The following is a 23,115-nucleotide window of genomic DNA, read 5'->3' as shown; positions in this document are numbered from 1 at the left end:
TTCACTTCAAAAAACACAAGACAAATCACAAGAACCGACCCCTCCCCCACAAAAAATCAAGCACTCTTCAAGTACTCAGCCAACGACCCAGTCGTTTCTTCTTTCTTTGCACCGCTGTAAGGAAGGTGCACCGCTCCTGGAGGTACTGCAATACCAGGTCGATGCGTGGAGCAGAAGGAGCAAGCTCCTGTTCTGGCTCCCTGTTCTAAAAATCCATTTAATATGTAGCCCTCATATAGAGGGCGTATCAGATATTAAACTGATAAGAACAGATTTTTTCTTTCGAAAAGTTTTTATTGTCACCATACATTTTTTTCTTTAAAAGCCAAGTAAAAACATTTTTGCATAAAAGCCAAGTACACAACATTTACATATATTTTAAAACAAATCATCAGTCAAAACAAATATTCGTTTCATTCCATTTAAAATACGTTTTCATTTCGTTTTAAAACCATAGTTTCCCCTCCCCATGTCTTTATTAAATTCCATAAATCCCATTGTTGAAATAAATAAATAAAAAAAATAAAAAAGGTACAATAAGATAAAATCACCCTCACAACACTGACAACTTCATTTTTTTTTTTTTTTTTTTTTTTTTTTTTCACATTGTTGTTATTTTCTTTGTTTGTGTGTGTGTACGTGTTTTGGGAACGGGAGTCCAGTGCAAGTCCATGTTTTAAAAATTCGTGAAAACCAGTTTAAAAGGAATCGCAATAGTCCATAAAATCGGTTAAAATTGTTCTTTGTGCAAAACCGGGGTGAGCCCCTAACAAGCAGGCTCCACTCCGCTCCTCAGAAGAGACGCCTCTGTCGTTTTTGGGCTCAGCGGAGAACCTCCCCTGTGCCCGCTGCTCCTTTTACTGTGTCCGTGTTAACGGGGTGCATCTACGGGAGCCAGGCGCCGTGGTGGTCTGGACCCCCCTGCGTGAGACCCCGGCCCCCTCCTCCGAATGTCGCCGTGCGGTGTCCCCTGCAGCGAAGATGTTACCAGCGCCGACAGTGCGTGCAGGGGCACCGTCACGCGCTTCCCCACCAGCAGGTTGCGGGAGGTCCAAATGGCGGCCTTCACGTGATTCAGGGTGGACCAGAGCGCTGCGAAGTCGGCTGCTGGTATCTTGTCGAGGCCCTGGCCCACCCCGTTTACCGCTAGCCGGTAAAACGTGGGCTGGACCTCCCCTGCTGGCAGGCACGGGCATTGCAGGGGGCCGGTTAAGGCCCACAGGTCCCTCGCCACGCTGCACTCCCAGAGCACATGCCGCACGGTCTCGGGCTCGCCACACCCTGGCCGCGGGCAGATGGGGTTCCTCGCCATGCCCCGGGAGTGCATCACGGCCCTGACCGGGAGGATCTCATGGGCAGCCATCCACGACAGGTCCTTATGCTTGTTCTGAAGAGCGGGGTGGGCGGCGTTCCTCCAAACTTGTTTGGCCTCACCGAGTGTGAGGCCGGGGACTGGGCTCACCTCCTCCCGGTCCTGCACAAGAGAAACAAGAGACTTGGCATTAGTTAAAATGGTGACATCCTCTTTGTCTAAAAAATACTTGTTTAAAAACTTTCTAATAAAATCATATTCAAAGGGTAGGGTAAAAGAGACTGGGGTCGTAAGATCAGGTTTTAAAATCTTTAAACTTTGCAAGTACGACCCCATCCAGAACCTCGCCATCACCGCCGTCTTGTTCTGTCTGGAGGGGTCTGTCGCATACTTCACGTGCAAAGCAGCGAACTTGCTTCCTAAAAACAGGTGGGGGTCTGGGAGCCCCTTCCCTCCATTCTCCTTTCTCTTTTTAACCTCCGTCCTCCTCAGTCGCTCCCACTTGGACCCCCACAGGAAGTAAAAGATCGCCCGGTCTAGACCCAAAAGAAATCGTCTCGGGGGACTAAAAACAGAACACAATAATAAAAGCAAGGGTAAAATCACGGCTTTAATGATTAAAATCTTGCCCTCCATCGTCAACTGTCTTAGTCCCCAGAATCCCAATCTCTGCCTGACCCTAGCTAAAGCGTCAGTCCAGTTGCCCCGTCCACCACCCTCTTTGTCGAATTTGAGTCCTAAAATTTTAATATCATTTACTTTAAAATCAACGTCCAGGTTCAAGTCGATGTTCCCTCTAGGCCCAAAGAGCTGGGCCTCGGACTTGCTCCTATTGAGCTTAGCGCCCGAGGCCCTTCCAAACCAGTCAGTCACGTCCAATGCTCTTTGGACCGATAAAAAGTCAGAACATAAAAGCGTGACGTCGTCCATAAAAAGTGTGCAGGTCGCCGTCAGTCCACCTGGCAAGTCTAGTCCTTTGATCCATTTATCCTTGCTCAAGATCTGCGCCAACGGCTCTATACATGCCACGTACAGAAGCGGAGATAACGAACACCCTTGGCGGACGCCAGAGCGTACACTGATCGCTTTTGTGAGGTGCCCGTTTACACGAATTTTGCTGCTGATATTATTGTAAAGCAGCCCCACCCACTTAATGAACCTCCCTGGGAACCCCATTTTTTGCAGTACCTGAAACAGGTACTGGTGCGAGACCCGATCAAAAGCTTTCTCAAAATCTAAATTTAGAACTATCAGTCGAATGTTTCTGTCTCTCGCAAAACAGATGACGTCTCTAACCATCACTAGGCTGTCTGTGATCTTCCTTCCGGGCACGGCGCAGGCTTGATCCGGGTGGATCACGTCCTCTAAAACCAAAGACATACGTCTGGATAAAATCTTACTAAAAAGTTTACAATCTAAGTTTAAAAGGGTAATCGGTCGCCAGTTTCTTAAGTCGGTCTTGTCGCCCTTCTTATAAAGTAAGCTAACTATACCTGTTCTAAAACTGTCTGGAAGTCGGTCAAGGTTTTCAAATTCGTTAAAAACAGTCAAAACGTCAGTTACTAAAATGTCCCAAAAGGTCAAATAAAATTCCACGGGGAGTCCATCCTCTCCCGGGCACTTACCTTTTTTAAAACCTTTAAGACATTTAAAAGCTTCTTCACCTGTAAAATCACTTGTTAAAACATCCTGACTGCTAATAGTTTTGTCTAAAAAATCTAAAACCTCCTTCATTGTCTCAGGATGTACTCTCTTTTCTTTATATAACTCTTCATAAAATTCTTCTGTCAATCTTAAAATCCCTCCCGTTGTTTTTTCTTCCCTCTCATCTTTTGTTATATTTACAATCCCTCCCCCCCTTGATAAAATCTTCTTAAAAAAATATCGAGTACATTTTTCCCCTTCCTCAACTTCCTGTTCCCTGCTTCTTAAAATAGTTGCTTTACTTTTTATTTTGTTTAAAACCGACATTTCCCTTTTTATTTCTTTTATTTCTTCACTAAAATCTATGCCGTTGGTTAAAAGGTTAAAATAACGCTGTAGTCTCTTTTGCAGCCCCAACATGCACCGTCTTTCCCTATTCTTTTTCTCCTTCCCTATTTTCTTAAAAAAAATCTGGGTCCTTTGTTTCACCATCTCCCACCACTGTGCGCGTGAATCGTAGCAGTCTTGGAGGGTCTGCCAGAGACTGTACTGCTCCCTGTAACTCCTAATTATCTCTTTATCTTGTAACAGGGAGCAGTTCAGTCTCCACAGCCCTCCCCCTACAGTCACACCGGTGGGGAGAGACAGGGTGCAGGAGAGCATGAGGTGGTCAGAAAAGAACATGGGGGATAATGTAGCATCGCTTGGTGGGCAGTCTCTCGTAAAAATGTAGTCGATGCGGGAGGCACGGGCGCAATCACCACTGAACCAGGTGAAGCCCTCCTCCCCTGGATGCGTTGTTTTAAAACAGTCGACTAATTTAAAATCCTTGACTATCCCCTGTAATAAAAGTGATGTCTTATCTAATTTAAAATCATCCCCCTTCCCTTTCCTATCTTTCCTATTTAAAACACAGTTAAAATCCCCTCCCACCACTAAAGGAGCCCTCCCTAACATGTGGGGCTGCAGGTCTTCTAAAAGGTCGTACCTGTCATTTTTATCATTAAAACCATAAATATTTAAAATGTTAAAGTCCGTCCCTAAAAAAGTCAGGTTTGCTAAAAGAGCCCGTCCGTCTCGCACCACTGTGCTGCCCTTCACCAGAATATGGGGGTTTTTAATTAAAATGGCAACACCGTCGGCTCTGTTGTAGTGTGAGCCGCTCCAGAGAGAGGGACCCGCAGCCCATCGCTGCTCCCAATCTCTGTAGGATTTCATAAACGGCAAAGCACACTCTTGTAGTAAAAACACATCTGACTTTATATCTTTTAAAAGGGACAAGACGCTCTCTGCTCTAGTGGAGGCTCTCACACTTCTAACATTAATGGTTGAAATGGTAAGAGCCATGAGCATTTATGGTTATAAAACAGGTACTTCATTTAAAAAGTCATTTAAAAGAGACTACTGAAATAAAAACAGTTTAAAAAGGCATTTAAAAGTTACTTAAAGTAACTGTGACACCTGCTCTTCCTTAATCTCCATTATTTTGGAGAGAGGAGGTGAGCTGGTGCCTCCTGCCGCTGGTTCCCCACAGTCACATGCTGTGGGGGCCTTAGGTGTTGATGATGTAAGCTTGAATTGGAGGAAAGAAACTTCATTTGGAGAACCAGCGGGCCACAGCCGGTTCAGGTCTTCCGAGGAAGAACTGGCTGAACCTTGTGCGGCCCTCTGTTTTTTCTCTATCAATACAGACAGAGGAGACTCCGCAGGTCTTTTCCCCACCTGAGCGTTTGGGAGTGAGTCGGTGGACTCACCCCCGCTGGAGGCCACTACACCTTCCTCCACCGTCACCATGGAGGAGTTGGTTTCCTCCTCCTCCTGCTCCACCACCATCTTGTTTCCTTGTTCAGGCTGGAGGGGTGTGGCCTCCAGCTCCTGCTGTGACTCCGCCCGGATGCTAGCCCCGCCCTCTGCAGCATGGCCATTCCCTGAGGCCGGCTGGAGATTTGAATCTCCCGCCAAAACCTCAGGGACCGCCCCTTCCTCCTCCATTTCCTTCTCCTTCTCCTGCTCCTCTTGGCCATGCTGCCTGGCGGCCATTTTGGTGGCCTTTAATTTGTTGGCAAATGATTTTGGGCAATCTCTGTAGAGATGGGAATTCTCACCACAAAGATTGCACCTTCTGCCATTGGGACACTCCTCATAAGTGTGCCCAATTTCTCTACACTTCCCACACACAATTTCTGCACATGCCTCTGCAAGGTGCCCAAACTTTCCGCACTTGCGGCATAGTTTGGGCATACCTTGGTAAAAGATGTAACCGCGGTTTTCACCCAGCACTATCATAGACGGTATCTGTCTCAGGCCTAAGTAACTGCTCGGGTCTTCCCATTGTTTAATGGGAACTCGCCACGAGCAGTTCCAAATGCCGTCCTCGTCCAGAACCTTGATAGGTGGGCTTTTAACGGTACAGAATCTAGCCAGCCATGTAACAATGTCTTCTCCTGTTACGGTTTCATTAAACATTCTGACAATCACCACTTTATGTGAATTATCAGAAAGTTTTTCCACCTTAAACATGGAGAACTGATAAGAACAGATACTACACTTGATCTTAGCCAAAAGGCCGAGAAGCGATAACCCGAATATCGCCACCTGGTTGCGGGGCCCTTCTTTTTACTATGTAGCTACTAAGCGGCGAAGCCAGCAGATTTCTCAGCCAATTAATGCCTCCCTACTCTAGCCGTTGTTCAAAGAGGTTTGACTTTTTCCTTTCCTTTTCTTTCTTTCTTTCTTTCTTTCTTTATTTATTTGATTTCTTTTATTGACCAAAATATGCAGCTTTGCTAAAAGCAAAGCCTTCAAAAAATAAACAATACTCGTCAACGTTCCTCTCCACGGAAATCTTTAGTAAAAGGCGAAAGATTTATACGTGAATGAAGAGAAACCCGAGCTATACCCGTAACTCCGCAGAGCCCTCCGAGGTCCAAAAAGGGCCGAGACAGCTGGAGGAAGGCAGGGAGCGAAGGAAGCTCGAGAGGGAAGGCAACCGTCGACTTTTCTGTCTTTTCCTCCAGTTAACGCGCCCGATTCCTGATGATGTCACGCCTGGGCGGGTACAGTCTCGGTTGCCTAAAGAGCACAAAGGGACACAAAAGAACACAAAGAGACCAGCTAAACGGCTAAACGACATATCACATATAACAAAATAAGAAAAATGTAAAAAAAAAAAAAAAAAAAGAACAAAAACGGAGGGAAAACGGAACGCGCTCGAAAAAGACCCTCCCCCCTGCCGGAAACAACGTCGTTAAATAAATAAATAAATAAATAAATAAACAGAACAAGAACAACAACACAAACATGCATTCATTCACTTCAAAAAACACAAGACAAATCACAAGAACCGACCCCTCCCCCACAAAAAATCAAGCACTCTTCAAGTACTCAGCCAACGACCCAGTCGTTTCTTCTTTCTTTGCACCGCTGTAAGGAAGGTGCACCGCTCCTGGAGGTACTGCAATACCAGGTCGATGCGTGGAGCAGAAGGAGCAAGCTCCTGTTCTGGCTCCCTGTTCTAAAAATCCATTTAATATGTAGCCCTCATATAGAGGGCGTATCAGATATTAAACTGATAAGAACAGATACTTTCTGTAGGCCAGCCCTAGTCGCCTTCCCAGCCAAGGCCTCAATCAAGCATACTGTCCACACAGCCAAGAGCACGACAGAAGCAGACACAAACAGTGCCCGAACCGCCCCCCCAAGGCCGTGGATCGCAACCCAAACCAATCAGCAACCAAGCGAGCAGCCCAAGCAGCTCCCCACCGGGGATTGACCGCAAAGACAAACACCATCCAAACCCCCCAGCCGGAGAGCAGGACGGATAACTACACTTGATCTTAGCCAAAAGGCCGAGAAGCGATAACCCGAATATCGCCACCTGGTTGCGGGGCCCTTCTTTTTACTATGTAGCTACTAAGCGGCGAAGCCAGCAGATTTCTCAGCCAATTAATGCCTCCCTACTCTAGCCGTTGTTCAAAGAGGTTTGACTTTTTCCTTTCCTTTTCTTTCTTTCTTTCTTTCTTTCTTTATTTATTTGATTTCTTTTATTGACCAAAATATGCAGCTTTGCTAAAAGCAAAGCCTTCAAAAAATAAACAATACTCGTCAACGTTCCTCTCCACGGAAATCTTTAGTAAAAGGCGAAAGATTTATACGTGAATGAAGAGAAACCCGAGCTATACCCGTAACTCCGCAGAGCCCTCCGAGGTCCAAAAAGGGCCGAGACAGCTGGAGGAAGGCAGGGAGCGAAGGAAGCTCGAGAGGGAAGGCAACCGTCGACTTTTCTGTCTTTTCCTCCAGTTAACGCGCCCGATTCCTGATGATGTCACGCCTGGGCGGGTACAGTCTCGGTTGCCTAAAGAGCACAAAGGGACACAAAAGAACACAAAGAGACCAGCTAAACGGCTAAACGACATATCACATATAACAAAATAAGAAAAAATGTAAAAAAAAAAAAAAAGAACAAAAACGGAGGGAAAACGGAACGCGCTCGAAAAAGACCCTCCCCCCTGCCGGAAACAACGTCGTTAAATAAATAAATAAATAAATAAATAAACAGAACAAGAACAACAACACAAACATGCATTCATTCACTTCAAAAAACACAAGACAAATCACAAGAACCGACCCCTCCCCCACAAAAAATCAAGCACTCTTCAAGTACTCAGCCAACGACCCAGTCGTTTCTTCTTTCTTTGCACCGCTGTAAGGAAGGTGCACCGCTCCTGGAGGTACTGCAATACCAGGTCGATGCGTGGAGCAGAAGGAGCAAGCTCCTGTTCTGGCTCCCTGTTCTAAAAATCCATTTAATATGTAGCCCTCATATAGAGGGCGTATCAGATATTAAACTGATAAGAACAGATTTTTTTTTTTTTTTTTTTTTTTTTTTTTTTTTTTTTTCTTTGGGTCAGAAATCATTTCACCAGTATATTGTTCTACACTAGGTTACTTTTCTTTCATCATTCCCATAAAAATTTAAAACAAAATTTATTATCTAAAAAATAAACCCGTAAAAAATAACTTATTTAGATTTTAAAATTCTAAATGAGATTAAACAATATTTTCTTCTCAAAAATCACTTCTCTATATCATGTGTAGGCTGTGCCTGGGCAAACGAACAAATCAAAAAAAAAAAAAAAAAAAAAAAAAAAAAAAAGCAGTTAAAACCCCTCCTATATAAAAGGCAGATAAATTTAAAACCAAAAGTGATTCATTGAATCACGGGATGGAGTCGTGTCTTTCCAACAGCGGGAACTACAGCTCAAAGAGGCCCTTCCACCTCTCTTTCGCTGCGTGGTACCCCCACCGGATGACATCTAGCTCCATCCGAAAAAACAAATCAGCCCGGATCCTTCTATACATTCCCTCGGTTTCCAGGTTTGTCCCTCTGCGGATGAGGTCGGTGCGAGCGTTCCAAAGCTCTCGCTTGGTAATGCTCACCACCAACCACATCTGGGACAAGAAGGGAGACCTGGTATCCTGAGGCCACCCACGTATGACCTTTTCCCTGGTCAAAACAAACTGCGGGTCAAATGCCCTGCATAGGTCGGCTATCCAGGTCCAGATCACCCGCGCATACCCGCAGTCCCAAAACACGTGACCAAGAGTTTCCTCCTTGGCACATGTGGCTCTGGGGCAGCGCGGGTGTCTGGTGAGCCCGTGCCTATACAGAACATCCCTGACTGGCAACTTGCCATGAACACATTGCCAATTCAGGTCCTGCAGCCGGTTGTCTAACCCTTTAGGCTGTACTCTAGACCATGTGTCCCTCTCCAAACCCACCACAGTGCGAGTACCTCGGGCCTCCAGAACGGCTTTATACAAAGCCCGGTGCCTAACAAAGGTCTCGGGCTTCAACCCCGCCGGAAGCAACCTGTTCCATCTAACCAGGTGCTTATAGTGATCCGGTAGGGTCTCAGCCTTTGGGCAGGAGTTGGACCACGTACTCACTAGAGACCGCATTGGCCAGGACAGCCACAACCGCACAAAATATTGGTGGGGGTGTACTAGGGGAGCTGCCAGGCGTGCACAGAGCTGAGCAGAAAACAGGCAATCCAGCTTGAGAGGGAAATCAGGTACATCCCTCCCCCCCTTGTCCTTTCCCAGGTACATCACTTCCCTCTTAACATACTCATATCTACCACCCCAGACGAGACTAAAAACGTCTTTGGTGAGCCCACGCCGCATGCAGCGGGGCATGGGGTAGACATGAGCCAAATACAGCAGTGAGGGAAGGACATCTACTTTTAATGCCAGTACCTTACCCAGAAAGGACAGGGACCTAGCTTTCCACAGCCCCATCTTGCGCCTGGCCAGAGCTAAACGCTCTTCCCAGTTGGCTCGAGCAGCCCCTTCTGCCATGAAGGAGACCCCCAAGATCTTTAAAGGACCATCGCTGAGGGCCAAACCCCCAACAATGTCCCTTCGATCCGTCCAACTGCCGAAGTACTTGACTACCGACTTGCCAAGGTTCAATGCCGCACCGGAAGCTCTACCGAACGCCTGCACCATGTCTAAGGCCAACCTGAGTGACCGATCCGAGCATACAAACAACGTAGTGTCGTCTGCATACTGGGCCAGTTTGACCACTTTTCCTCCGCCCCCCGGGAGGGGGAGACCATCTATCTCTGGGTGGGCTCTGATGGCTGCTGCAAGTGGCTCTATATAGAGCGCGTAGAGTAAAGGGGAAAGAGGACACCCCTGTCGCACTCCACTCACTTGCGGTACTAAGTCGCTCAGGTGGCCGTTGATGGAAACACGGCTACCAACCTCAGCGTATAACGTAAAAAGCCATCTAAGGAACTTGGGCCCAAACCCTAGTGTCGTCAACACCCTCTTGAGGAAGCGGTGGTCTACTCGGTCAAAAGCCTTTTCCTGATCTAAGCTCACCAGCGCCAGCGGGACATTTCTGTCTCCGACCCAGGAGATGGCATCCCTGATTAGGTGGAGATTCCAGGTTGCCGATCTCCCTGGGACCCCACAGGTCTGGTCACTGTGGATCAGGCATGACATGGATTTCTTCAGGCGCTCTGTCAGGGCTTTGGCGAAGATCTTAAGATCAACGCACAGCATGGTCAGGGGTCTCCAATTAGCTAGATCTCTCGGATCTCCTTTCTTGTACAACAAGGAGAGAGCTCCTGACCGTATGCTCCCTGTGAGCCTGCCCTGTCGGTGCACATCCTCGGCTACCTCCACCATCACCGGGCCGAGGACATCCCAGAAGGTAGAATAAAATTCTACTGGGAGCCCATCTAGGCCCGGGACCTTACGCCGGTTCATTTTCCCAAGTACATCGGTCAGTTCCATCAAACTAAAGGGGGTCTCTAGGCTGTCTCGAGCCGTGCTCGGAAGGCGCGTCTCTAGGTGCGACAAAAATTGCTCCCCAATTTCATGATCCGTGTTACGTTTGTTAAAAAGCGCAGAATAAAAACCATATGCAACCTCCATCATCCGGGCCGGGTCCGAACAGGTCCTACCTTCCGAGTCTATAAGAGATGTAAAACATCTCTCCTCTCGGGCCTGCCGAACCCTTTGAAAAAAGGAGGCAGAACATGTTTCGTTCTCCTCTGCCATCTGAACCCTGGCATTAAACAGGCTATCAGCCGCCGACCTTTCGTGCAGTACCCTGAGCCCAGCTCTGAGGGCCTGCACCTTATCTAGGTCCAGTGTCCCCCCGTTGTTAGAGTCTATATACTCTTGTTTCAATTGCTTCTCCAAATCTCTTACCCGCTTCAGCTTTTCAGCTTTGCGGCATCTGCTATAGTGGTTTGACAGAGCACGGATTCTCTCTTTAATGTGCTCCCACCATGCAGACGGAGAAGCAAAGTCACCCTTGCAGTCTGCCCAGACTGCAAAGTGATCTCTTAAGAGAGTCTGATACTCTCTTTCCTCCAAGATCTCCACGTTCAGTTTCCAATACCCTCTGCCTATGGAGGGGGCATCAATGGAAACTGTGGCCTCTACCATCATATGGTCAGAGAACCACCATGGGGTCAAGGAGGCTTTTTTAACAACTATAGTGGGGGACACTAATATGTAATCTAGGCGGCTTTGTGCCCCTCGAGTGTTATGCCAGGTGTGGCCTGGATTTCCGGGGTTGCAAAATTTAAAACCGTCAGTAAGGCTGAAATCGCTGGACAGCTTCTGAAAGTGTTTCCGACTGACATCATCACCCCCCTCTAAATTTATATTAAAATCACCTGCCACGATTAAGTGCCTATTTGTTATACAAAAGGGGGCCAGAACTTCTAAAAGGTTAATACGGGACGAGGCATCTACTGGAGCGTAGATGCACAAAACTCGGATGTTTTGGCCTCTCCAAGTGGCGTCTAAGCCCAGTGCTCTACCTTGATAGATGGTAAACGGGCTTACCTTCTCAAAGGTGCGGTCTCCCAACAGGATTCCCACACCCGAGGAATGGACGCCACCCACGCTCCAGTAGGCCATACCTCTTTTCCATTGGTGTGAGAAAAGTGCCTCGTCCCTCTGGTCCCGCAGGTGAACCTCTTGCAAACAGCAAATGGTCGGGGAGATAGATGCCAGATCCTGGAACACCGCTGCCCTCTTAACCGCGTTTCGAAGCCCTCTGACGTTGATGGTTAAAATAGTAAAATCTGCCATAACAAAAAAAAGGGGGTTAAAACCAAACTAAAATAACAATTAAAACTCTACTAAAACAGGGGAGCCCCTCTCTGAACCTCTCCTCTCATTCGTGGGGAGAGGAGCCACCCCCTCCAAATATGCTGACTCGTTGGGGGGGGCCTCCCTGCCCCCATACTCCTGCGGTGGTGGTGGGGTGTCCTCGGACCCAGATGGTTCTGGCGGGGTATCCTCGGACACCGGCAGGCTGGCTTCTTCTGGTTTGGGGGCCAGGGGTGAACAAGGGGGAGGGGCTCCCACGGGCGCCGCCACAGGGGGGCCCGCCTTCTTCCTCTTCTTGAATTTCTCCTCTCGCTCCCGAGGCCTCTTCCCGGAGGGTATGGAGGGGGGTGCCTGCCCGTTAGGCCGAGGGGTCGAGCTCAGGGTAGGGCGCCTGGCTATAACAGGAGAGGAGGTGGCTACTGCCTCTCCTGGTGAACCGGGCTCTTCTCCATTCCTGGCAGCCGCCTCCCTTCTTCCGCCCGCCCCTGCCCCAGCCAGCACCGTGGCATAAGATGGCGCCCGGCTAGGACAGGAGTGGGCTAAATGTCCCTCCCCGCCACAGCTCCTGCAGCGGCGGGGGTTCTGGCAGTTCTTCGCCAGGTGCCCTTTCCCCAAGCAGTTCTTGCACTCTATATCTTTACACCCCTCGGCCTGGTGTCCATACTTAAGGCACCCCCGACAGAAGGCGGGCTGTCCCCTAAAGAAGAGGTACCCCTTGCTGCCTTCCAATATAAAATTAGCCGGGGGGTACCTCAGACTTCCACCTTCTTCTTTAAATTTTACCATAAATTGGCGGCGCCCGTTCCAAATTCCCAGCTCATCCCGGACCATTCTCTCCCCCGACTGGACCTCTCCGAACTGTACCAAAAAGCGGCGGACAGACTCGGCCGATACAAAGGGATTAAAAACATGTACCGTGACCATCCGCCGGTTCGTCTCCCACATGGAGGCCATAGTATATTGCCTCCCCAGCGGATGGTCACCCAGGACCCGCCCAAGCCCCAGAACCCGCCCATAGGTCGCCTCAGACGCCAATGTGACATCAAAGAACCTCAGGGCGTTGTTACGCTGGGCGCAGACGAGATCCTCCGGCTTTAGCCCCAGCGCAATAAAAAGGACCTCCCGGATGAACGGAACCCGCTCGGTAAAGAGGGTCCCGTCATCCGGGTCCCTCCACTGGAACCGTATTGTGTGGGGCACACCTCCGCCTACCCCAACACCGGGCTCCAATGGAGGGGATATCCCAACCGCTGGAGCTGCCGTCGGAGGCCCGTCCTGCCCCGCAGAACCCCGAGGTCCCGAGTCCATGGCGTCTTCCGCTCCCCCAGGCAGGTCCCAATGCAGGCAGGTCCGTGGGCCGGTCCGTCCGCTCGCCAGGTTGTCCAGCCGGGCTGCTCTATCGTCGTTGTCCGGGTGGGCTGGTGAACTATACTAAAAAATTTAAAACAAATAAATAAAAGTAAAAAGGAGTTCAAGGGATCCCCTTGCGGTAGCAGCGGTCAAGCCACCAGCTACTGCACATATGTTCACCCCTGAACTCCTCTAAAAACTATGCCAAAGCACAGCCGTCGTCCTCTCCGAATCCTTGTAAAACTGATAAGAACAGATTTTTTTTTTCTTTTTATCAGCCAGCGCGTTTATTTTTCCAGTTCCACAGGCCATACACTCATTTACACATTTGCAACCCACCACCAACACCCCAACATCCATTTCCCCAAATCCCCAAAGAAAACCAACACACCCCAAACCACAACCCACCCTATCCCCAACCTGCCCAAACAGCCCATATTCAGTCTACCCCACCCCCCACCCTGTCAGCGGACGGACGGAGCGGACGTAGACCCCCACCCTCCCCCGGAGAGAGAGCGAGAGGACCTGCCCGCGGACGATCATCCGCGGGGCCACCAGGGCCTCCCCATCACCGTCGGGCCCGCAAAGCCGGACCTCTCTCCCCTGCCCCCCACGCCCACCCTGATGATTCCTTCTCCGGGCTCCCGACCCGCCTGAGAGACCGTGGCGTACCTCGCCTTAAAGGCGAGGAAGAGGTGCCTCGTGTCCGGCCGCGGCTCCGCTACCCTGAGGCACTCGCAGCGCGTGCCCCAGAGCACGCACTTGGCCACGGAGACGGCCGTCCACAGAGGCCTGGCCTCTCTGCGGGGCACGGCGCTCAATCCATGCCCGTACAGAATCATTTCCCTGGTCGGGACGGACCCGGCACCGGTCGACCTCCACCATCCCGAGACCGCCGCCCAGAAGCGAACCGCGACGGGGCAAGACCACATGGCGTGGTCTACGGTCTCCTCCCCGCCGCAGCCCATCGGGCACGCGGGGGTGTGGCTGATCCCGTGCCTGTGCAGGCGCTCCCTGACCGCGAGGCGGTCGAGGGCGGCCAACCAGTGCAGGTCCTTGCTGGCCCCGTCCAACCAGCCGGGTTGTAGGGCCGCCCAACGTAAGTTGGGCGCCCTCGGCGGGCGTATCGTCGTGCCCTCCCCGGCTCCGTCCCGCCACCGCGCGTAAAGGCGCCGGTGGTCGAGCACGGCGCCGTCCTCCGTGCACCACAGGTGGTCCTTCACAAAGTCGGCCGCCCTGGCGTAATGCCAGGGTCGGTCGACGGACCACGGCGCCATCCCGTTCCAGGGGATCGCCCTTCTCAGGGCGAACCCCAGCCAGAACCTCGCGAACAGGGTGGCGGGGTGTCCTCCGTTGCCCTCGACCAGCCTCGCCAGGAAGGCCACGAACAAAGTCGCGGCCTTCACCGGCGCGCAAAACACCCCTCTACCTCCCCTGGCGACCGGGAGGTACATGGTCGTCCTAGCGACCTGCTCGTACCTCCCGCCCCACACAAAGGTGAAAACGCACCTTTCGACCCGTCTTCCCGTCACGAAAGGGATTGGGAAGACGTAGGCCAGGTGGTTCAGGCCAGCCAGCAAGTCCGAGTTCACCACCAAGACCCTGCCGGACAACGAGAGATCCCTCTCGCTCCAGCGCGCCGCCCTGACCTGCAGCTTTGCTAAAGCCGCGTCCCAGTTCTTCTGGGCCGAGTCCTCCCTCCAGAAGGTGACCCCTAGTATCTTGAGGCCACCCTCGCAGAGCGAGTACCCGCCGGGGACGTCGGCCCTCCCGGCCCATCCCCCGACATACAACACGGCCGATTTGGCCCTGTTGATGCGGGCTCCGGTCACAACCGAGAACTCCTCCAGAATCCGTCCTGTGACATCAAAGTCCCGGTCCTTTCCCAGGAAGAGGGTGGCGTCGTCGGCGTAAATCGCCACCTTCGCGCTGAGACCCCTTCCTCCTGGGATGTGCAGGCCGCCGAAAGCAGGCTCTCGTCGCAGCCGCTCGACCAGCGTCTCGATGTACAGGACGTAGAGCAGGGGAGACAGCGGGCACCCCTGTCGTACCCCTCCCTTCTGCTCGACCTCGGCCGAGAAGTGGCCGTTTACCCCCACCTTGCTGGTGACTTCTGTATAAAGAAGTCGTACTAGGGCTAGGAAGCCCGGGCCCACGCCCATCTTCCGCAGAACTGCGAAGAGGAAGGCGTGGTTAACCCGGTCGAAGGCCTTCTCCTGGTCCAGACTCAGCACCGCCAGGGGCACCCGGCGCTGCTCCGCCCAGGCAATGGCGTCTCGTATGAGAGCCAAGTTCATACTGCCTGTGCGCCCGGGCACCCCGCAGGTTTGATCCGGACGGACCAGGGAAGCCATGACTCCCTTGAGGCGTCGGACCAGCACCTTGGCAAAGATCTTATAATCAACCGTCAGCAACGTTATCGGCCTCCAGTTTGCCAAGTCGGTCCTGTCTCCCTTCTTGTACAGAAGGGTGACATGCCCCTTCCGAACGGAGGGTGGGAAAAGTCCCAAACCTCCGGCCTCTGCGTACATGTCCAGCAGTTCCGGACCTATCAGGGGCCAAAAGCTCCTGTAGAACTGTACAGGCAGCCCGTCACCTCCGGGGGCCACGCCGCCTTTAAGGGAGAGCATTGCGCTCTCCACCTCTGCGGGGGTGACGTTTCCCTCCAGGAGGGCCCTTTCCTCTTCCGACAGCCGTCCCTCCACGGCGTCCAGGAAGGCAAGAGCCCCGTCTCCCGGTACGTCCCGGGCCTGGAACATTCTGGCGAAATAAGCCGCGGCCGCCACCAACATTCCGTCGGTGTCCTCGTGGAGCGCCCCGTCTTCCGACTTGAGCCCCGGGATGTGCACCCTAGCCTGCCTCTTCTTGACAGAGTCAAAGAAGAAGCGCGTAGGGCGCTCATCCTCCCTGATCCGTTGGTGCTGAGCCTGTCTGCAGTACCCGCGTGCCTGGGCCTCGTGGTAAAACCTCAAGGCCTCACTGGCTTCCCGGATCCGGACTTGATTCCGGTCCCGCCAGGCGGCTCGCAGGTCGCACGACCACCTCCGGATCGCCCGCTCTCTCCTCCGAGCAGCCGTGTTCGCCCACCACCGGCAGAGGGTGGCGACCTTTTCCTTCAGGTCTTCCCACCACTCCCCCGCCGTGGCATAGAGGACCTTCATCCTCTTCCATGTGGGGTAGAGGGTCCGGAAAACGGCGCAAAAGGCCGGATCCCGTAGGAGGGCGACATTCATCCTCCATACCCCCCTCCCACGCCCCCCCCCCCTGCATGCGCAGGGCAACTCCCACGTAACAGTGGTCGGAGCCCCAGAACGGTCTGGACCAACACGCTAAGATGTCAGCTCCGTTCCGGACAAAGATGTAGTCCAGGCGGGAGGCGTCACCCCTGGAATTACACCAGGTGTGTCCTCCCCCCTGGGGCTCGACGACCCTGTACGAATCGACCAGCCCGGCAGTCTGCACTATCCTAACTAGTTCCAACCCCCCGGCCCCTGTGTCGAGGTCCACGTTAAAGTCCCCGCCTACGACGAGGACCTTGTTCGTGAACAACAGGGGCTCCAGGTGGGTAAAGAACCCTCGCCGACCGGCCGGGCTGGCAGGAGCATACACTCCTATTGCCCTGAGGGCAATCCCCCTCCACTCCCCGTCGACGCAAATGATGCGTCCTGGCACCGGGGACTGAACGGACAGGACCGAGAAGTCCCCGGAGCCAAACAAAATGCCCACTCCGTCCGCCACTCCTTCCCCCACCCCCCACACCGAGGGGCCCGCCTTCCACTGGGCCGAATATAAGCTTGCATCCCGCTGCGAGGTCAAGTGGCACTCCTGCACAAACAGGACCTCGCAGCGGAACGCTCGCAAGCTCCGGAAGACGGCCTCCCGCTTAACCCCGTCCCTGATGCCCCTAACGTTGAGGGACCCCACCGTCAGTCTACACATATCTAAAACGGTGGAGTCCCTCCCTCCCCCCTCCCGCCGTACCCAGAAAACGGATCCCCACCCCCCAACCCCACCCAACCCCGCAAAAACCCACCCCAACCCAACAAAGTCCCACACACCCACAAAACCCCACAAAAACGCCCCATAAACCCCCCACCCACAACAAAACCACCCCAAACCAACAAAGTCCCACAAAACCCCCCACCCGCAAAAGCCCACCCACAACAAACACAGTCCCACAAAATCCCCCCCTCCCGCAAAGGCCCACCCACAACGAACACAGTCCCACAAAATCCCCCCTCCCGCAAAGGCCCACCCACAACGAACACAGTCCCACAAAATCCCCCCTCCCGCAAAAGCCCACCCACAACGAACACAGTCCCACAAAATCCCCCCTCCCGCAAAGGCCCATCCACAACGAACACAGTCCCACAAAAACCCCCCTCCCGCAAAGGCCCACCCACAACGAACACAGTCCCACAAAATCCCCCCTCCCGCAAAGGCCCACCCACAACAAACATAGTCCCACCAACACCCCCGCCCGCATAAACCCCCCCAAAACCAACACAGTCCCCCAACCCATTACCCACAAAAGTTCCACCCGCCCCAAAGAAACCCCACAGTCCCACATCCACCCACAAACCCCGCCCTCCACGCCGAAAACAAAATCCCACTGTCCCCAATCACTCCCAACCCCTGCCCCATCCCCTAGGGGATAATGCGACTGGGCGGTCATTTGGTCTTCCCCTTCCCCTTACCCCCCCCAGACCTCGACCGCCTGGTAGATACCCTCTCCCACCCCTCCTCAGACCGTTGACCCACCTCCTCCTGGTCAGATGAAGAGGAGCAGTCCAGCAGGGGCGGGGACCAGTCCGTGCTGGGGTCCTGGGGAGCGTCGTCCGCCCGCTGGCCCGGCCCCGGCAAAAGCACACTGGCTGGGTCGAGGAGGTCGAATTCCCGGGCCTCCTGAACCTTGGACCTTTTGGCCTTCTGGCCATCCTCCTCAGGCTGAGGGTCCCGTTCCCTGGTGGGCGCGGGGACAGGGGGATCCGACGCTGGCAGGCTGTCGGGGACGGCGATTGCCGCCCACCCGGGCCGCACGATGGGTGTACCGGGCTCCATCCCCTCCAACACCTCCGCCCAGTCCATGGGCGTCCAGGAATCGGGCAGCGGTGGGGCCGGCCCGAGGCCCGTGGACTCGCCGGCGGGGCCCGGCAGAGTCTCGGCGACGGCATCCTCCGGAGTAGGTGGCACCTCCTGCTGCCACTGCTGTCCCGCCGGCAGGTCCTCCGGGACCGGCTCGGCTGGAACTTCCGCGGATGGTGGGGGAGGCGGTGGCTGCTGCGGCGGCGGCGTGGCGGGACGAGGTGGAGGGACCCCTCCGTGGTGGGCGGTGGAGGGCCCTGGATCTCCGTCGACCTCGACGGCGGGCTTGGACGGGCGTCCAGCAGGCACCCCGGCAGCCGGTGCAGCGATGGCCTCCTCAGACGGGGCACGGTCCCGGTTGACGGCCTGGAAATCGTCCGTGAAGAGGCTCGCATAGGTGCCGCGGCGGGAAGGGCAGGAACGGAAGAGGTGGCCCTCGCTCCCGCAGAGGCTGCAGGTCTTGGGGGCCCCGCACTCAGCCGTCCCGTGGTCCTCCGCTTGGCAGAACCTGCACCTCCGCCCCGTGCAGGCCTCCTTCGTGTGCCCCGGGCCGCCGCACCGGCGGCAGTAGAGGGGCTGCCCGGGGTAATGGAGGAACCCCCGGTGCGGGCCGATGGCGAAGCTCCCCGGGGGGTGGAGCAGTCCCCCGGGGACGGCCGGGTCCACCCGAAGCCGGACCAGGTACCTCCTCTTGCCGTTCCAGATCCCGAACCTGCCCTTCACCCTCTCTGCCGGCGACACCGAGGAGCAGTATCTCCCCAGGAAGGCCTGGACGATCCCATCCTCCACGTGCGGGTTGTAGATGTGGACCGTCACCGGGACCTCGTCCATCGCGAAGAGGGGGACGCAGCGGAGTCCCCGGAGCACCTCTTCCCCAATCCCTCTGCTGCACCGGGCGAACAGGGCAGTGCAGTCCGAATAGGCCGCCAGGGTGACGTCCATGAAACCCGCCGCCGCGAAGTCCTGGAGACAGAAGATCTTGGACGGGCCCAGTCCCGCGAAGTCCCGAAGGATCCTCTGGACCACGAAGTCCCACCCGAACCTGGTCCTGTCCGCTGCATCCGCCTCAGGAAGCAGCTCCAGCCGAACCGTGTTTTTAAGTCGCACCACTCGGGCCGACGACGACGCTCTCTCTGCCATGCTCTTTTAGGAAAGCGTAGCCCGTTCTTAAAAGAACAGATTTTTTTTTTTTTGATTAATCCAGTGCTAGTCGCCTTCCCAGCCACGGCATTAATCAAGTGGGCTGCCTTAAAACAGCTCCCCACTGGGGATTGGCCGCAAAAGCAGCAGTATCCGTTCGTCCCCAAAAGAGGACATCTCGCCTGATCTTAGCCAAAAGGCCGAGAAGCGATAACCCGAATATCGCCACCTGGTTGCGGGGCCCTTCTTTTTACTATGTAGCTACTAAGCGGCGAAGCCAGCAGATTTCTCAGCCAATTAATGCCTCCCTACTCTAGCCGTTGTTCAAAGAGGTTTGACTTTTTCCTTTCCTTTTCTTTCTTTCTTTCTTTCTTTCTTTCTTTATTTATTTGATTTCTTTTATTGACCAAAATATGCAGCTTTGCTAAAAGCAAAGCCTTCAAAAAATAAACAATACTCGTCAACGTTCCTCTCCACGGAAATCTTTAGTAAAAGGCGAAAGATTTATACGTGAATGAAGAGAAACCCGAGCTATACCCGTAACTCCGCAGAGCCCTCCGAGGTCCAAAAAGGGCCGAGACAGCTGGAGGAAGGCAGGGAGCGAAGGAAGCTCGAGAGGGAAGGCAACCGTCGACTTTTCTGTCTTTTCCTCCAGTTAACGCGCCCGATTCCTGATGATGTCACGCCTGGGCGGGTACAGTCTCGGTTGCCTAAAGAGCACAAAGGGACACAAAAGAACACAAAGAGACCAGCTAAACGGCTAAACGACATATCACATATAACAAAATAAGAAAAAATGTAAAAAAAAAAAAAAAAAAAAAAAAAAAAAAAAGAACAAAAACGGAGGGAAAACGGAACGCGCTCGAAAAAGACCCTCCCCCTGCCGGAAACAACGTCGTTAAATAAATAAATAAATAAACAGAACAAGAACAACAACACAAACATGCATTCATTCACTTCAAAAAACACAAGACAAATCACAAGAACCGACCCCTCCCCCACAAAAAATCAAGCACTCTTCAAGTACTCAGCCAACGACCCAGTCGTTTCTTCTTTCTTTGCACCGCTGTAAGGAAGGTGCACCGCTCCTGGAGGTACTGCAATACCAGGTCGATGCGTGGAGCAGAAGGAGCAAGCTCCTGTTCTGGCTCCCTGTTCTAAAAATCCATTTAATATGTAGCCCTCATATAGAGGGCGTATCAGATATTAAACTGATAAGAACAGATACTTTCTGTCAGCCAGCCCTAGTCGCCTTCCCGGCCCAGGCCTCAATCAAGCATACTGTCCACACAGCCAAGAGCACGACAGAAACAGACACAAACAGTGCCCGAACCGCCGCTCCAAGGCCGTGGATCGCAACCCAAACCAATCAGCAACCAAGCGAGCAGTCCAAGCAGCTCCCCACCGGGGATTGACCGCAAAGACAAACACCATCCAAACCCCGTTGCCGGAGAGCAGGACGGATAACTACACTTGATCTTAGCCAAATGGCCGAGAAGCGATAACCCGAATATCGCCACCTGGTTGCGGGGCCCTTCTTTTTACTATGTAGCTACTAAGCGGCGAAGCCAGCAGATTTCTCAGCCAATTAATGCCTCCCTACTCTATCCGTTGTTCAAAGAGGTTTGACTTTTTCCTTTCCTTTTCTTTCTTTCTTTCTTTATTTATTTGATTTCTTTTATTGACCAAAATATGCAGCTTTGCTAAAAGCAAAGCCTTCAAAAAATAAACAATACTCGTCAACGTTCCTCTCCACGGAAATCTTTAGTAAAAGGCGAAAGATTTATACGTGAACGAAGAGAAACCCGAGCTATACCCGTAACTCCGCAGAGCCCTCCGAGGTCCAAAAAGGGCCGAGACAGCTGGAGGAAGGCAGGGAGCGAAGGAAGCTCGAGAGGGAAGGCAACCGTCGACTTTTCTGTCTTTTCCTCCAGTTAACGCGCCCGATTCCTGATGATGTCACGCCTGGGCGGGTACAGTCTCGGTTGCCTAAAGAGCACAAAGGGACACAAAAGAACACAAAGAGACCAGCTAAACGGCTAAACGACATATCACATATAACAAAATAAGAAAAAATGTAAAAAAAAAAAAAAAAAAAAAAAAAAAAAAAAGAACAAAAACGGAGGGAAAACGGAACGCGCTCGAAAAAGACCCTCCCCCTGCCGGAAACAACGTCGTTAAATAAATAAATAAATAAACAGAACAAGAACAACAACACAAACATGCATTCATTCACTTCAAAAAACACAAGACAAATCACAAGAACCGACCCCTCCCCCACAAAAAATCAAGCACTCTTCAAGTACTCAGCCAACGACCCAGTCGTTTCTTCTTTCTTTGCACCGCTGTAAGGAAGGTGCACCGCTCCTGGAGGTACTGCAATACCAGGTCGATGCGTGGAGCAGAAGGAGCAAGCTCCTGTTCTGGCTCCCTGTTCTAAAAATCCATTTAATATGTAGCCCTCATATAGAGGGCGTATCAGATATTAAACTGATAAGAACAGATTTTTTTTATTTGATTAATCCAGAGCTAGTCGCCTTCCCAGCCATGGCATCAATCAAGTGTGCTGCCCAAAAACAGCTCCCCACTGGGGATTAGCCGCAAAAGCAGCAGTATCTGCCGTCCCCAAAAGAGGACATCTCGCCTGATCTTAGCCAAAAGGCCGAGAAGCGATAACCCGAATATCGCCACCTGGTTGCGGGGCCCTTCTTTTTACTATGTAGCTACTAAGCGGCGAAGCCAGCAGATTTCTCAGCCAATTAATGCCTCCCTACTCTAGCCGTTGTTCAAAGAGGTTTGACTTTTTCCTTTCCTTTTCTTTCTTTCTTTCTTTATTTATTTGATTTCTTTTATTGACCAAAATATGCAGCTTTGCTAAAAGCAAAGCCTTCAAAAAATAAACAATACTCGTCAACGTTCCTCTCCACGGAAATCTTTAGTAAAAGGCGAAAGATTTATACGTGAATGAAGAGAAACCCGAGCTATACCCGTAACTCCGCAGAGCCCTCCGAGGTCCAAAAAGGGCCGAGACAGCTGGAGGAAGGCAGGGAGCGAAGGAAGCTCGAGAGGGAAGGCAACCGTCGACTTTTCTGTCTTTTCCTCCAGTTAACGCGCCCGATTCCTGATGATGTCACGCCTGGGCGGGTACAGTCTCGGTTGCCTAAAGAGCACAAAGGGACACAAAAGAACACAAAGAGACCAGCTAAACGACATATCACATATAACAAAATAAGAAAAAATGTAAAAAAAAAAAAAAAAGAACAAAAACGGAGGGAAAACGGAAAGCGCTCGAAAAAGACCCTCCCCCCCCTGCCGGAAACAACGTCATTAAATAAATAAATAAATAAATAAATAAACAGAACAACAACAACAACACAAACATGCATTCATTCACTTCAAAAAACACAAGACAAATCACAAGAACCGACCCCTCCCCCACAAAAAATCAAGCACTCTTCAAGTACTCAGCCAACGACCCAGTCGTTTCTTCTTTCTTTGCACCGCTGTAAGGAAGGTGCACCGCTCCTGGAGGTACTGCAATACCAGGTCGATGCGTGGAGCAGAAGGAGCAAGCTCCTGTTCTGGCTCCCTGTTCTAAAAATCCATTTAATATGTAGCCCTCATATAGAGGGCGTATCAGATATTAAACTGATAAGAACAGATTTTTTTTATTTGATTAATCCAGAGCTAGTCGCCTTCCCAGCCATGGCATCAATCAAGTGTGCTGCCCAAAAACAGCTCCCCACTGGGGATTAGCCGCAAAAGCAGCAGTATCTGCCGTCCCCAAAAGAGGACATCTCGCCTGATCTTAGCCAAAAGGCCGAGAAGCGATAACCCGAATATCGCCACCTGGTTGCGGGGCCCTTCTTTTTACTATGTAGCTACTAAGCGGCGAAGCCAGCAGATTTCTCAGCCAATTAATGCCTCCCTACTCTAGCCGTTGT

The 23,115-nt window shown here is 52.3% G+C and overlaps 8 non-coding genes and 4 pseudogenes across 8 annotated transcripts; all 12 read right to left on the bottom strand.

Moving 5' to 3' along the window:
* Positions 1-120: 120 nt before the first annotated feature.
* Positions 121-294, bottom strand: LOC125785056 (U2 spliceosomal RNA; annotated as a pseudogene).
* A 5,050-nt stretch (positions 295-5,344) lies between these two features.
* On the bottom strand, positions 5,345-5,534 carry LOC125785064 (U2 spliceosomal RNA). The gene has a single exon (XR_007427694.1). It is a non-coding gene; the product is annotated as a U2 spliceosomal RNA (small nuclear RNA).
* Positions 5,535-5,735: 201 nt separating this feature from the next.
* Positions 5,736-5,852, bottom strand: LOC125785247 (U5 spliceosomal RNA). Its single transcript, XR_007427875.1, has one exon. It is a non-coding gene; the product is annotated as a U5 spliceosomal RNA (small nuclear RNA).
* Positions 5,853-6,385: 533 nt separating this feature from the next.
* Positions 6,386-6,590, bottom strand: LOC125785046 (U2 spliceosomal RNA; annotated as a pseudogene).
* Positions 6,591-7,017: 427 nt separating this feature from the next.
* On the bottom strand, positions 7,018-7,134 carry LOC125785246 (U5 spliceosomal RNA). Its single transcript, XR_007427874.1, has one exon. It is a non-coding gene; the product is annotated as a U5 spliceosomal RNA (small nuclear RNA).
* Positions 7,135-7,664: 530 nt separating this feature from the next.
* LOC125785062 (U2 spliceosomal RNA) lies at positions 7,665-7,873 on the bottom strand (annotated as a pseudogene).
* Positions 7,874-19,588: 11,715 nt separating this feature from the next.
* Positions 19,589-19,705, bottom strand: LOC125785245 (U5 spliceosomal RNA). Its single transcript, XR_007427873.1, has one exon. It is a non-coding gene; the product is annotated as a U5 spliceosomal RNA (small nuclear RNA).
* Positions 19,706-20,243: 538 nt separating this feature from the next.
* On the bottom strand, positions 20,244-20,448 carry LOC125785049 (U2 spliceosomal RNA; annotated as a pseudogene).
* Positions 20,449-20,867: 419 nt separating this feature from the next.
* Positions 20,868-20,984, bottom strand: LOC125785253 (U5 spliceosomal RNA). The gene has a single exon (XR_007427881.1). It is a non-coding gene; the product is annotated as a U5 spliceosomal RNA (small nuclear RNA).
* A 538-nt stretch (positions 20,985-21,522) lies between these two features.
* On the bottom strand, positions 21,523-21,704 carry LOC125785053 (U2 spliceosomal RNA). The gene has a single exon (XR_007427688.1). It is a non-coding gene; the product is annotated as a U2 spliceosomal RNA (small nuclear RNA).
* A 334-nt stretch (positions 21,705-22,038) lies between these two features.
* Positions 22,039-22,155, bottom strand: LOC125785244 (U5 spliceosomal RNA). The gene has a single exon (XR_007427872.1). It is a non-coding gene; the product is annotated as a U5 spliceosomal RNA (small nuclear RNA).
* A 525-nt stretch (positions 22,156-22,680) lies between these two features.
* Positions 22,681-22,862, bottom strand: LOC125785051 (U2 spliceosomal RNA). Its single transcript, XR_007427686.1, has one exon. It is a non-coding gene; the product is annotated as a U2 spliceosomal RNA (small nuclear RNA).
* Between the last annotated feature and the right edge of the window lie 253 nt (positions 22,863-23,115).

The sequence above is a fragment of the Astyanax mexicanus genome, chromosome 20 (assembly GCF_023375975.1).
Source record: "Astyanax mexicanus isolate ESR-SI-001 chromosome 20, AstMex3_surface, whole genome shotgun sequence".
Classification (NCBI taxonomy): Eukaryota; Metazoa; Chordata; class Actinopteri; order Characiformes; family Acestrorhamphidae; genus Astyanax; species Astyanax mexicanus.
Note: the sequence above shows the minus strand (reverse complement) of the source record. Positions and strands in the feature narration are given on the sequence as shown.